This window comes from Crinia signifera, chromosome 3 (assembly GCF_055691185.1).
Source record: "Crinia signifera chromosome 3, ASM5569118v1, whole genome shotgun sequence".
NCBI lineage: Eukaryota > Metazoa > Chordata > Amphibia > Anura > Myobatrachidae > Crinia > Crinia signifera.
The window spans coordinates 249,373,314-249,388,752 of record NC_139219.1 but is presented as its reverse complement, the minus strand read 5'-3'; the positions used below and the strand labels follow the sequence as shown (position 1 = coordinate 249,388,752).

General features: G+C 37.3%; 1 pseudogene; it reads left to right on the top strand.

Annotated features, from left to right (window-relative positions):
- Positions 1–14,687: 14,687 nt before the first annotated feature.
- Positions 14,688–14,804, top strand: LOC146065077 (5S ribosomal RNA; annotated as a pseudogene).
- Positions 14,805–15,439: the final 635 nt, after the last annotated feature.

The following is a 15,439-nucleotide window of genomic DNA, read 5'->3' as shown; positions in this document are numbered from 1 at the left end:
AACTATGTTACAAATGCTGAGGAGAGACCTAACAGTTTAAGCTACAGTATTTTTCTATATATTCAGTTATAAAAATAGTACATTGGCATTTTCCATTGTTTTTAAATGACCTGGTACAGGTGAAGAATTGCTGCTCTGTTGCAATGGATTTTATATGACATTTGGTAGCATGGACACATGACTTCACTTAAATATCTGAAACCAGATGCATTGTTGGTGGATTTTGGACACAGTTCTGGTCCAACATACTGTACAATAGCCAACATCATTTCAGGACATTCCCTCTGTGATGAAGCTACACCTCAGCATCCCTAGCATGCAACTGGCCCTATTCAGGTCCTGACACATCTGTGTCTAATGTAGAGAATGGCATGGTTTTGTACTTTTAGCATGCGCCAGACCAATATTGCTTATGTACAATATGGGGCTTGTATCCTCAGATGCACTATGGCTGCAGTTGGGAACTGATTGACAATCTGCAGCCATTTGAGAGCAGGTAGGGGGTCGAGATAGACTCAATCCCTCAAGCTGGTAAAATCAGCTTTGTGAACATAGATGTTCTCTGCCCCACAAAAGCAGTAAAGATGTGTTAAGTTATATCCCTTCTGTGATGCATATGCGCATATTCTAAAGGGAGTCTTGCTAGAGGGGATAAGGATTGTAGGTCAACAATGCTTAGGTTAACAGTCAAAAGGTCAATACCAAATATTTACATTGATAAAAGGTGGACATAGCAATGGTTGACAACTGAATCATCCGATTGGGAATGATGATGTGTGCTGAGTGCAGCAGTAGTAGAGTGAGGTATCTGGCCCGAACCATGGAAAGCAAAGCAAGTCATGCAAGGGAACATTCTACACTAATTGGGGGATCACAAGCTCATGTGTTGACATTGACACCAAAAAACTGTACATGTCATCCTTTTATCAATGTCGACCTAATGCGTGTTGGGGTTAACCTAATGACAGTTTACCTAGAAATTGTATATCCTTTTATCCATACCCTGCTAGAGACAATAAGCATTTTTTTTATTCGTAGTGAAGTTACAACACAGTCCAAAGCCTTCAAATTGACTTTATAAATGCCGTTATTGTTAATGTTTACTTTAAATCATTTGAGTTGATTTGTGATATTTTCCTAAAATTAATGCTGCAGGTTATCCACACAGTGTGCTTTAACATGTAATCTATTTGGAGATGACATAACATTATTACTCAGAGGGATTTCATTATAATGTAAAGAGCAAACTTGGCCTTAAAGGTAAGTCTAATATGAAAATCCTGTATTGTTTTGACATTACCTGCCTTCCTTTGTATATCAAAGTCAATATTTAAACTTAAAATAGCAAAGAACAGTACTGCATAGGGCACTTTTCAGGCAATGTTCTCTTAGATTAAAATATTGTTTTACTGAATACTATATCAAGTATCCATTTTTGGTTGCAGGAAGATTCCGTATAAAAGAAAACAATAAATTATTTCAACTTTAAATTATGCTATAAAATATGTAAACATTGTTAGTCTAAGCATTGCAAAAAAAATGATAGTATAGAGTTGGACACATTTGCTTCCAAAACATATTTGTAAAATGTATGCTGCAAAAATTAAACACACAATTATTTTGAGCTGTATGTATTGAATTCCACATGCTGGCACTCACATGTGACTAGAAATATAACTTGCTGTGTGCCCTCTGAATGTGAACGGACTGTGATGCACCACACATGTATAGACCAGTTGATCACATCCCTCGTGGATTGTAAAGCGACATTTCAATGCCTTTATTGGCATTGAAACTTTCGTCAAGTATAACTGTGCACCTTAACAAATCATCTTACAATTCAGGAGGTGCACATGCATTGATTTTATTAATTTACATGCAGGGTAAATACGGGATGATTTTGCATGTACTGGCTGCTTCTTAAAATCTCTACATATTTTTAATCTGCCTGACTTGTTTTGGAACATGGTTATGCCAAGTTGCACAGGTATTTGCCCATTTCTACCTCGGAATCAGGCCCTCTGTGTGAGAATGCACCCATAAAGATACATTTAAAGACCATTAAGATACTGTATGCCAGTGTTTAATAACAATAGTCCTCAGGGACCCCTAATAGTGCAGGTTTTACAGATATACTAGTTGGTGCACTGGTGTAGTCATTACTGGCTGTCACATTTTAAAACTCCTAAGGATACTGAGGAAATCTGTAAAACATGCATTGTTAGACATCCCTGATGACCGGAGTTAGGGGTTTTAAAAGGAGTTTCCTTTTATATTACTGCATGGAGAAATTCTGAGAAGAAATCATCAATTTGGAACTTTTTCCATTTTATCATAGCACCCTTTGGACAGTGACATGTTTTTCCTTGGTTAATTTGTGCACTTGGGTCAGATACTGCAAAAATTAAGTTTCCTTTGTATACATTTTTACATTAATGAGGCAATATTCTTTATAACACTTTATTACATCGTTAAATTATGTACGAATAGGGTAATATGACATTAACATTTATTGTCAAGCTACTATTACAATATATTCCTGTGGTTGAGGAATGTTAATACTGTATATATACTTGTAAACCTGATGAACATCTGGTGCATCTCATAATGAGTTTAAGTGGGAATTGTTCTTTAAAAATTGTAATTAAAGAGTAAAAACGGAGCTTAACTGTGCAAACTTTTATACTGAAACAAATTCACATTTTTATAGACCATTTATTTAAAAAAAATGTAATGCATGATAAATGTCATAACAGATTGTTTACATTTTCTATACAGCTACAATTCTATGAATATCCTTATTTTAATAAAAGTAGCCAAGTCATTTTAACTTTTAAATATTAATATTTAAGCTCTGATAATTACACTTTTTTAATTGCATTTAACATGTACCATCAGGAATAATACCATGCTTGACCTGCTTTGTGAACAAAGCTAATTAATGTAAAACTGTTTGAAAATGCCTCATTGCCTGGAGCAAAGCAAACATTAAAATGATATGTAACTCCAACTACTTTTTAAATCCATCTGTTTTATTAAAAATAGCTCCCCATAAAAATAAAAAATAGAAGCATTGGTTTTAATTATCTTGCTCCTTGGCTAAGGTGTAACATTCTTTAATTTGCACTTTTATATCTAAAATGGAAAAAAAAAAATGACCTGCTTTTCCACCAAGTGGCTCATTAGTTTATATTGTGAAATACTTTATGCAATTTGCATAATTATACAGTTTAGGGTACATACTGTACTGTAGTTCCTAAAAAGCTCACAGAGAAAGAGACTATGTAGCGTACTCTTAAAAACACAACTTTGAGTAAAGAAAACAAAGTGCTTTTAAAAAATAAGAATAAAAATCTTTACTTACGGTAAATTTAATATCTCCTAAATGCATTTTATAATCACTGTGATGGCAATTAACCTTTAATAGATCATTAACATAATAACAGTAAAAGGTTCACTGCTGTGGTGCCTGTGTAGGTCATAGCACAAAATGCAGAGTACAACTAGAAAGTCAAATACCAAGACACAATGGGGATCTGATGCAGGGTTAGGAGTATTGCAAAGAAAATACATAATATTAATAATAATATTAGCAAATTTCCAGCTTGGAAATACTACAGTCCATTACAGGAGCAGTAGTGAATGAAATATAAGTCCTGACTATTACATTGTTTGGCCCTTCCCAAGGCCTGATTAGCCAATAGGCTGATTAGGCCGCAGCCTGGAGCACTTGGTCCTTGGGGGGGGGGGGTGGTATTGGTGGAGGTGTAATGCTAGCACAATAGATTGTGCTGGGATGCGAGCTCTTCCTGGTACCATTGCAGTTGGGGCTGAACAACTTCTTGTGATATCTCCATGGGAACTGTGGGAGCAGCGGTGCCTGCTGGTATTGCCAGCATCTCTGAGGCAGGGACACTGGGAAGAGAAAATCCCATAGAGCTGTGGCTGGCTATGAATGGAGCTGAGGCCCAAGCATATTAAATATTTTTTAGCTAAATATGAGAAATAAAATTGGTGCTGGTGAAGGGACAGCGGCCACTTCTGTATTAACCTAGGGCAGCTGGAACCATAAATCAGGCCCTGGCCTTGCCACTCTCATTGTTTGGCTCTTTACATATAAAGATCTACAAAGCACACATCAAGGGGGTGGGGCCTAATGATGTGAATAACCTAACACACCCATCAGTGACTGATTGGACTAGTGCTAGTATTTGTGTGCTACATGCAAAAAAAGTAAATGCATTTTCACCCATTACATTGAAACATGGTTTGTCCAGTACCTGTTTGTGCATTGATCCTAACTGCATATGCCCCAACATGATTTTTTTCAATATTACTAGTGAGCAATTTATTTGTATTTTAGGATCATTTCATTGTGGCAATTTGATATTATGCTAACCAGATTACTCAATTTATCAAATGATCCAAAAACACAGCTTATTATACATTTTTGCATGTGACACCATAAATAGTTCATCAAATAATATAATTGTTCTGGTGTATGTGTCTGTGTGGTTGTTAGACATATGTTTTCACTACATCATTTAAATTCATATATTGTTAACATATTAGAAAAACTGACAATTGAATTTAAAAAAAAAAAAAAAATAGTTTACTCACTGTATAATGTCACTTTTTCTGATTCTGATTTATCAATATATATAATACTTTTCTATCTATGAATATCTATCTAGCGCGGCTTGTCTTGTCTATATTAAATGCTCTCATTATGGGGGTGAGTGATTTACAGTTGGATGCATATACTGTGCATCTAAACAGCAGGTATAAAATGTGTGCAGGACAAAACAAATTGCATTTACTGTACATCCAGAATATGAATTGCACATATCTTATTGTATGAAACATGCATATAAAAAAATAATGCGTGCATCAGAATACAGTACAATACAGTAAAATCCAATCAAAATAATTGTTTAGCAAATAATTATGTGGTCACGTACAGCAGACACCTTTCATCATCATCAACTTTATTGTCATTTATAGTTTTTTTAAGGCACTTAATTAGCTTAAAATTAAAAAAAAAAGTCAAATGTAGGTACAATTTCAATGTCTAGAATATATTTCTTTGAATGAACCATTTAGAAACAAGATACTTAGGGAACCACCTGCGCTCACACGGAACAAGCTGCTAAGGGATCACACAAAAAAGGGGCTACCAAACCCCAAATAACATATACGACACGACAAAAGAGTTAGATCCCCACAGCGCTAATTCACAGGATCCTTGTTCAATCTGTCTTGTCTTCTCACGGCCTTTAAAACCTCCAAAGGTGGTTATTCGAGACCTGTCTACACCCTGAGGAAGGACCTACAAGGTTTGAAACGCGTTGGTGTTTGCTGCAAGTTTTTATCCAGGACCCCAGGACATTTGCCTTTGTAATATCTTTTGGACTTACAGCCTCGAATTGGCCCCCATTCCGGATGAGGGTTTTTTGACGTGGCTGTATTCTGGCTATCTCTGGAGTGTCCTGTTTTATATAATAAATGTGACTTTTATACTTTGAACAAGTCGTGTATCCCGGTGCCTATTTCCATCAACTAAAGAAACCTTTGGATGTACATAGGGCTTTGTCCCTAGGTGAGTCTATTTCTGATTGTGCCTTTCATCAGATGTTCCATTGAAAGATACCTTTATGTGAACCTCTCCTAGCTGGTCTAGGTGAGTTGGAGAAGTGACCAATTGGGTCACTGACGCACTATTACAGGCTGACGATAATTAGGAGACTGTTTTCTCTTTTTCCGGTGTCTCGAATAACCACCTTTGGAGGTTTTAAAGGCCGTGAGAAGACAAGACAGATTGAACAAGGATCCTGTGAATTAGCGCTGTGGGGATCTAACTCTTTTGTCGTGTCATTTAGAAACAAGTTTATAGTCCCTATGCTTCAATTACTTTCCTTTCATTTATATAATGTCCTTATTCAAACAATCATAATTTTACCTGGTGTAAGGTCACCTGTACACAAGTACGCAGTAGAGCAAGATGTATATAAAACATTTAACACAGCCGTGTGGACAACATTCAACATAGTTTTTGGGCGGTATTCAATCTCAGGTCAATATTGTCTGTATTAATAATGTTATATACAGTCAAGCATCTCTGCCATACAGTAGTTGCTAAAACACTAATACTACTAATAATGATATTAAAATACTAATATTTTGAGCTTCTCAGATAAAGAAGACATTTTCACAATGCCATTGATGTAATTATCTAATATATTGCGTGCAAATTGAAATCATTTTATTAATTAATGGTTAATATTATTCATAAATAAACATGTATAAATCAAGTTTTAATTAGTAATTAATATGAGTTCTCCAAGTGAGTCTTACATGATAAGCCAAGTCTTGCAGAACGACCACATGCTAATACAATCAGTAAAGGTGCTAGTAGAATAAAGCCAAAAAGGCCAAAGAATAAAATTAATTATGAAACACAGCATTGTTGAGAATATGGAAATTAAACTTATAATACAATAAAAGTAGTACAATCTTTAATTGGATTTATCAGTCTGGTCAAAAAATTCTCTCTCCATGGGGTACATAACATTTTCCAACAGTTTAAAAGAAAACTTAAACTACATTTAATAGTAAGGTTTTTTTTTTTTAAGTTAATTAGTTTGTCTCCCATAAATCATCAGATAAGTAAAATATAAGTACATCATACTTTAAAAGTGGGTAAAAAGATAAGGAACATATTAATATTTTATACACTGAAAAAAAAAGATTATCAGAGAGTACTACAGTAAGTGTTTGGTACAAACCGTTATTAACTTAAAAAATGACGCAAAGAAAACAAAAGCTAGAAGTGAATTTGAACATGTTTGGAATGAGTGAGTTGCGTATAAACCAGTCATAAATAAAATCAACAGAATACAGTAAATGCAGCCATTTTATGAGCATAAGTGCAATCAAAATGAATTAATGCTTATTTGAATTATTTGTTGTTTTTGTGCCATTACTTTGTTTACATTGAAAACACATGTATTAAATGTTCAGTTGGAGTTAACTGCAGAGTTGTAAAGTTTGTTCTTTTTGATGGATTGATGTTTACGTTGAGATACTATATGGGAAATCCAGGTTATAATATATATATATATATATATATATATATATTAGAGCTGGATACGGCACTCCTGAATGAAACGCTGGTATTGCCTCGATGCCCTCCATATGAAAATTACATAACAAGTTTCTTGGTCCAGGCAGCACTAAAATAGAGGACCTAATGCAGGTAAATAAGCTGAGACCACAGCCAGCTTGTAGGTGCTAACAGTTTCGGAAAGTTTATTCCATCATCAGAGTTTTTTCCAGTTGATTTTAAATGTAGCTCAACAATGCTGGACAGTCTAAAGGTGTACCAATTTGTATTACAGCATTTATGGACACTGACAGTGGGCATCTCAGTTCTTGCACAGTCTTATGCAAAGATAAATGCTAGGGAAGAACAGTGTAGCAGCATGTGCAAAAAGGCACAGGTGGGCAATTAAAAATAAGATGCAATAGAAACAATATCTACCTCTGAATAAGCCAATATTCATTGTCTTCTGCATCATCTATGAAATCATCTCCATAAGATTGCAGTTAAATAATATATAATTTAAACAATCTAAATAATTGGTCTTGAAACAAGAATCTACACACTTGCAAGGAACATAATCATGGACATAGATCAAGAGTTGCTAATATTTGTACCTCTTTAGAATTAACATAATGTGAAAATGGCTAAAGTTCTAAATTTAAAAGCTTTGAACAATTCATCTGTATGCGTGTTGAAGTTATCAGACTAAATGACTAATTATAGATGACTAAAACTATTCAGCAAATTTTCAGATTCATCACATTTTGGCTGATTTGGATCCTTTGTGTATAAGGGATGATTCCAGAGAAAAATTATCTTAATGTAAGCACTGGAAATTGATTATAAGATGAATAAGGAACACTCATTGAATAAAATATAGTGTAGATAAACAATTATTATCAGCATCATTGAAAGATTTGTAATAATCAATAGATTTACAGAAATGTTTATATTCTATAACCGTAACAACTACAAAAGCTTGCTCACATGCTCAGTGCATTACTGTATATTATATTATATTGATAATACTGCATACTGTAACAATTATTATGCTACATATTGCATATTGGTCCTGCCAGATATTAACAATAAATAACTTTGGTATATCAGAGATCTGAAATTTGATACAGTACATAAGCAATTTTTAAAGTAGAAGACTCAACTAGGCTGAAGATACTGTAGTATTACCTACTGCGCTTTATAGTATTGTTCAATAGTGATGCACATAATACAATATTAGAAGATCCTTGCCGTGCATATAATCAACTACACAATTCCTATACCTCATTGCTGCTGATAGTTCTGACATCCCTGTTATCCATCTGTGCTTGTCACAATCTAACATTGTTATCAACAATTCTGTTAGCAGTACAATACAAGCATCAATTATACTTTATTTTTTAGAAGACTTTATATTTGCATAATAAGCCATCAGTATTTTGCTCATTCTAATGCTAAAATTTCACAAAAGTGAATCACAGTAATAAAGCAAATTGTACTTATAAAAAACACAAATAGTTTGCAGTTACTGCTGCAGCATTAATCCTCATTTTCAAAATTCTAAAAAAGCAATATTGTATTGTAGATTTTTATATCAAAATCTGTACTTGAATAAAAATAATGCATTTATTTCAATAATAAGGATTTTGGACACATACTTACGATGAGTGCATATAATATGAAGACCGACAAGGCCTGCCATTTTTTAAGCTAATATTATAGTGGACAGGACTAATTTTTTATTGACTTAAGGAGGTAGAGCATCACTTTGGAGGAGGTTTCAGGATGACCAGAAGCCCTCTGTGCAATAATTATTACATACTAACAGCAACTACATAGATGCAGTGCTTATGCTGGATAGCAATCTATAGGCAGCATTTATTGCCTTATTTTATGGTTTTAACAGTAGGCGTAGTGTAGTCTATAAAGGCAATTTATGGATCCACCTTGTAACAGGGTGGACCACAATTCCTACATGGCCTGCTGCCATAAAATTAGGCCATTTTATTGGCAGTGCTTGAACCCCTTTTTAAGGTGAGTAGTACCAAAGTATTTATGCTCCTTACTTGCTTTCTGCACTCCTCTTCCACTGACATCTCCACCCATCTTTAGGGAAAATTTACTAAGATGGGAGTTCTATTGAAGATGGGATGTTGTCCATAGCATCCAATCATAATCTACTTCTTATTTAGAAGCACAAACAGGTGCTAGTTTAATCTTCATCAGTTGTGTAATATACTATTGTACTGCATTAGTTATAGCATTAAGTTGTTCATATGCTTTTGGATGCATTTACTGTATAATATGTGACAATCAAATGTGTAGACTATTTCATTGAATAACCCTGTACTGATTAAACCTTGAAAAACTGGTATGGATGAAAACATACAATTAGGTCTAACATTTTTATAGTAATTAATGTTGTTTGTGTTTTCATTCATACCAGTCTTCCATGGTTTAATCAGCGCAGTGTAATTCAATTAATTAGTCTTATTTATGTAGCACCTTCTAGAGCAGCGGTGTCAAACTCATGGCCCTCCAGCTGTTGTGGAACTACACTTCCCAGCATGCCCTGCCACAGATTTTATATAATGGATTGTTAAAACTTTGGCAGGGCATGCTGGGATGTGTAGTTCCACGACAGCTGGAGGGCCATGAGTTTGACACCCCTGTTCTAGAGGATAATAGACAGAATCTGAATCAGAATCACATCTTCAGTATAACTCCCATCTTAGTAAATATACCACTATGGGGCAGATTTATTAAGCTTGGAGAAGAGATAAACTGGAGATAAAGCGGAGAAAAGGTAAAAGGAGATAAAGCACCGGCCAATCAACTCCCAACTGTCTTTTTCAAACACAGCTGATTGGCTGGTGCTTTATCTCCTTTACCTTTTCTCTGCTTTATCTCCAGTTTATCTCTTCTCCAAGCTTAATAAATCTGCCCCTATGTGTCTTAACATTTTTATGTATGTTTTTATTTCTAACATTTTTGATTATCCAGTAGTTAAAAATAATACTAAAATAAAGTACTGTAATAAAGATCCTGCATGGAGAATCTGTACATCCTGTTTGATGATATGTTATAAAAGAAAGACACAAGTGCATAGCAGTTGGGAGGTAGAGGAAGCCACCTTCTGTGTTTTCCTATTTATGGTAAGATTTCTTCAGTTGTTTGTGTCATCTTGACAAAAGCATGTTAGACTTCCTCAAACATAAATGTATCTTTGATTGTAAATTATAAGAGGCTTTTCTTGCATTCACCATAAAATCACTTGCTCTGAGCCTATCTGATGAACATTGATGCTGGATCATAGTGGAGCTGAAATCCCCCTTCCCTTGTAACCCTCCCATCTGCTTCTGCAAGTCCATTATTAATCTAAAAAATCTCAAAGGAGATCTCATCTCATGGAAGCACAACCTATACACAAAGAACATGGGAAGGAACTCTGTGTTCAGCAGATGTACCCACATATGAATTGCTTTTATGGTGACTAAAAGTTAATCATCTTTCATCATGTGAAAGACTGATGCCAGAACTTTTCAAAGCAAGCCACAAAAGGTGGAGCTAGTGTCTCAGACGGAGGTAAAGCTATGCCCAGGGCCGGATTAACAATGGGCCTGATGGAGCTAAAGCTCCAGGCCCACTCTCCAAAAATTACCCATTTTGTAGCTTTCCAACGAGCCTGGCCCCGAGTCGATAGCCCCCTGGGAACCGGAGATACCGCCAGGCAAAGCTGGAACGGTTTCCCCATAGGATAACATGGGACCCGCTAAATCCAACCCAACCCAGTTCCAACGGCATCACAGAAGCTCAAAGTTGATCTCAGTCTAACACAAATCGCTGGGCCTTCAATCTGATACCAGCCTGGCCCATATGGGTTCATTGGTTCTAGAGATATTGAGAGTAAACAGATTTTTAATTTCTGAAATTTAATTTTATGGCTGTTCATGTTGTTTGAGGACAGATTTCTCTGAAACCAAATGGCCCAGTTTTACAGGACAAAATCATTTGAAAATCATTCAAAGCCCACATGTAAATGGGTCAGTCGGTTCCAAAGATATAGCTGGTTGTTTAAAGGGAGGGGGTAGGTTTCTCTCCTCCTCAGACCAGAAAATGCAGGGACTAGACTGGTGTAAAAGGGGCCAGCCCAGGTAAATCCCTTCATTTTCTGGTGTTAAAGGGGTATTATTTCAAACAGCCGGGACCTGCATTGATTTGAATACAGCCGGTCAGCCCCCTGTTCTCTGCACGGCTGTCAATGGCTGTCATTTCTGCCTGGCGGCGGCTGCCCCCCCCGGTTACTGAAAGCATGTATTCCCCTTGGAAATGAACATGAAATCCCACATGGCAATGCGCATGGAACCCCTGGCAATGAGCAGCACTTATGTAGCATAATTTTTAATAGGCATTATGGTGTTTGGCATAATACATAATGGACATTATGGTGTGTGGCTTAACATGTAAGAAGCATTATGGTGTCATTTTTAATGCAAGCCTTTGGCACTCAATGCCCTGTTTATGAAGCATTTTGTGCATTATTGCTCAATCTGTTTGGTATAGTGTGTATTTTGGCTCAATCCATGTGGCAAAATGTGAATTTTGCCTTAATCTGTGTGGCATAATGTGAATTTTGACTCATTCCGTGTGCCATAGTGTGAATTTTTGCTCATTCCATGTGGCATAATGTGTAAGAGGTAAGTATAGTATAAGGGGGTTACTATTGTGTTGCATGATGTTTATAAGGGGTACCTGTATATGGTGTGGTAAATTTAGGTGACCACATAAAAGGAAATGTTGTCTACCAAGTTTTGGCTTTCAGTATTTTTTTTATGACTGGAGTGCTGCCTCACCCCACAAGTATCTTAGGACAACGGCATCCTGCGGATGCACCTTTGGAGGGCAACCGCCAATATATCTCCCTGCATTTTTCCTATGCCAGCCCCTGCTTTTTCCATGCATATATAAGACCACCCTACCAGAACACTGGTCACGCCCCCAACATTATTAGGTGCTGCCCACAACCCCTATTATTGCGCATAATAGGCCCTTGATCATTTTCAGCTCCAGGCCCATTTAGACCTTAATCTGGCACTGGCTATGCCCATATCCCAGAAGTGGTGAAAAAGGGCCAATGCATGAAAGGTTTGGTAACATGAAGTAGAACCTGAAAATTATGTAGAAAACGGTATGGAGGACCAGTAGATATTTGAGACAGCTGCACAAGCACACAGCTACAAAAAATGTCCAGAGAATGGACACAGAATGGATACAGCCTGGCCAACTCAAAGGGAAAACATATTAAAAAGCAGAAACTACTGTGTGCACCAGTGACCAGTTGCTGACAAACTCATCTGGTAGTGAGAGTTCACGTGAGCCCAGATCCAATGTGGCCAGAAGTACAAAACCCACAACATTTAAAAAGAAACCAAAAAAAAAAAAGAGGAAAAAAATTGCAAAAGCAGGAAGAAAGGACATACAAAAACAGTGGTCAACAGAAATCCCTAGTCCAGGGAAGTCACCACAGGTCACTAAGTAATAGACAGAAATACCACCATGGACCAGAGGGTTCCCAGGATGGGATCAATAGAACAGGAGGCCAAATAAACAGCATATAATGCAGACAAATTGATCAGTTTTCCAGCAACAGGTCCATTTGGAAATAAACACTACCCAACTAGAGATGAAAAATAAACCTATCCTGAAAACCTGCAGAGATGCCCTGAGGATATCAGGAAGAAAACTATTAGCTAAACACTGTCATACCATGGTAGGTTTATAGCAATGGTAAGTGAGTTTGTGCGCTGACACCTTCCCAGTGAGTAGGTGACCGTATTATAAAGGTGAAAACAATACGTGGGGGAAAAATAAATGTTACTTCCCTTCTTATATTTATCTTCACCTCACAGCAAGGCTCTCCAATAATATAAAATATGGGGACATGAGAGAGATGGAGAAACAAATAGTGTGATATTGCCAGGGATAACAAATTTATTAATACAAAAATACTTAAATCACAATAAAATATTTTTTACAGACAAAAATAAAAATAGGACCATTTTGTAAGGTCTCCTTAATATTATGGGTGGGGGTTTACCAGATCATGGTGATTTTGAACGCCTGTAGGAAAGTTCTTTCAATCCTTGGAAGGCCCTTGGTTCTCCGGATAAACCTGGGTCTCAGGTGCTCCACAAATCTCCAGCTCTGGATTCCTCCTTCCCATAAAAAACACTCCAGTCAATTTTTATTTTTGTGTGTAAAAAATATTTTATTGTGACTTAAGTATTTTTGTATTAATAAATTTGTTATCCCTGGCAATATCACACTATTTGTTTCTCCATCTCTCTCATGTCCCCATCTTTTATATTATTGGAGAGCCTCGCTGTGAGGTGAAGATAAATATAAGAAGGGAAGTAACATTTATTTTTCCCCCACGTATTGTTTTCACCTTTATAATACGGTCACCTACTCACTGGGAAGGTGTCAGCGCACAAAGTCACTTACCATTGCTATAAACCTATTATGTTCAGTTACTAGGGAAGTAACTATAAGCGACTAGTGCTGCAGACACTTAGATTCAGCGCCACAGAAAAAAACTCAAAAACTACAGTATACAACTGTCATACCATGGTTGGCCCAGCCTGTGAACTCAGCAGCGCTGTCTGATAAGGAACAGTCTAATGATTTTAACTAGGGAAAAATACATGGGGTCATAGGTAACATTAGTAGGAGCTAACACAATTCTCAAGAATATCTGGCTTGGAAAACCTGAGAGAATTTTCATTAAAGATATCCAAACCCAATATACATACATGCCCCCACCACCAGACATAGGTGCACCAGTCCAGGTAAGTACAGCAACACCAGATCAATGCATGGAGTGCATAAAGGAAGCTTTGCTTTCAACAACTTTTTCTCAAAAATACATTTATTATATGGCCACCAGTCTGGGGACATCCTAGTTCCTTAAAGAGTGATGTCTAAAGTAGACAAAGGAGGAACAAGAAAGGTTTTTGGGGCACACTTTGCAGTAATAATTAAAAGAGTAAAAATTGAGTGAATTCAAAATGTAACTTTTATTACATCATTTAAAAGACGTCACTTCTTTGAGAAAAATGTACAATGTGAATTCTGAAACTGTGTTTCCAAACAGCACAGACTATTAATTCTTAACCCCTATGTGTTCATGGGTGTCCAATGTAACTCATTTCTGCCACCTGTGACACACAGACCATCTGATTTTAAAGGGGGTACATACATATTTCTTTACCAACATATCTGTACCAATTAACCTGTACCAATCTATCTTTGTTTCTCCTCTAACTGTTGTAATAGTGGGAGAGCAGTGATGGATTTCCACTCTCATCCCTGATCCTATGTGGACATGATGTTGGACAGCAGAAGGAATTGCCACTTGCATTAACCACACTTGTCTATCTCTTTCTCTCCGCCACTCTCTCATCCACTGGGTGACTGTACCCTTCCTGCAATGCCATTTGGTAACAGGTTTGGACTCAGTACATCCAAGGGAAAGCAGAAGTGGCTCTTGGCTCCCCATGCCATTTGGAGCCCTCTTATCTGCCAGATATACTGCCATACACCACTGTGCCGCCTGATCCTGTCCGATCTCAGCAGCTAAGCAGTGGCTGGCTGAATTAGTACCTTGTGGGAGACCACCAGGGAATATTCGGTGCTGTATATATACTCAGACAGCAGAAGCACCCAATGTTCCATGAGGAGCATTCCCTCACTCTGTTCAAAAAAATCTCAGAGAAGACCTCTCAATCTACCCTATACCTGTTTGATGTCCCAGTAAAGAGTGGATTTAAACATTCTACTACCTCCACTGTGCAGTCAGCGTGGAAAGAATCTAGGATTATACTCCTCACAATTAATGATATTGAATATGTTGAATAGAATTTGATTATCAATTACAAGGAGTGTATGCTACTAATTTTTCTTGGGCCCTTATTCTGATGTGTGCGGCCGGAGCCGCATACGTTGCTCCGGCCGCACAAACCAATCCCCGCCTACAAGACGGATCGCCACGGCCGTCCGTACGCGGACGGCTGGCGATCCGCATGAAAATGGTGGGGCGTACGCCTCCACCATGGTGGGAGCTGCCCCCTGCATTCGATGGTCGACGACCATCGAAGGCAGGTCCGCACGCTCCACCCGCTCACGCAAGCTTAGACCACACGGACAATCGTCCGTGTGAAAGCTTGTATTTGGGCGGAGAGCTGACATCCGGCGATGTCAGCTTTCCGCCCCCATCACTGGCGTCATAGCCTCATTACCATGCATACGCCCCGCGTTTGCATGGGAACGCCCATGAAA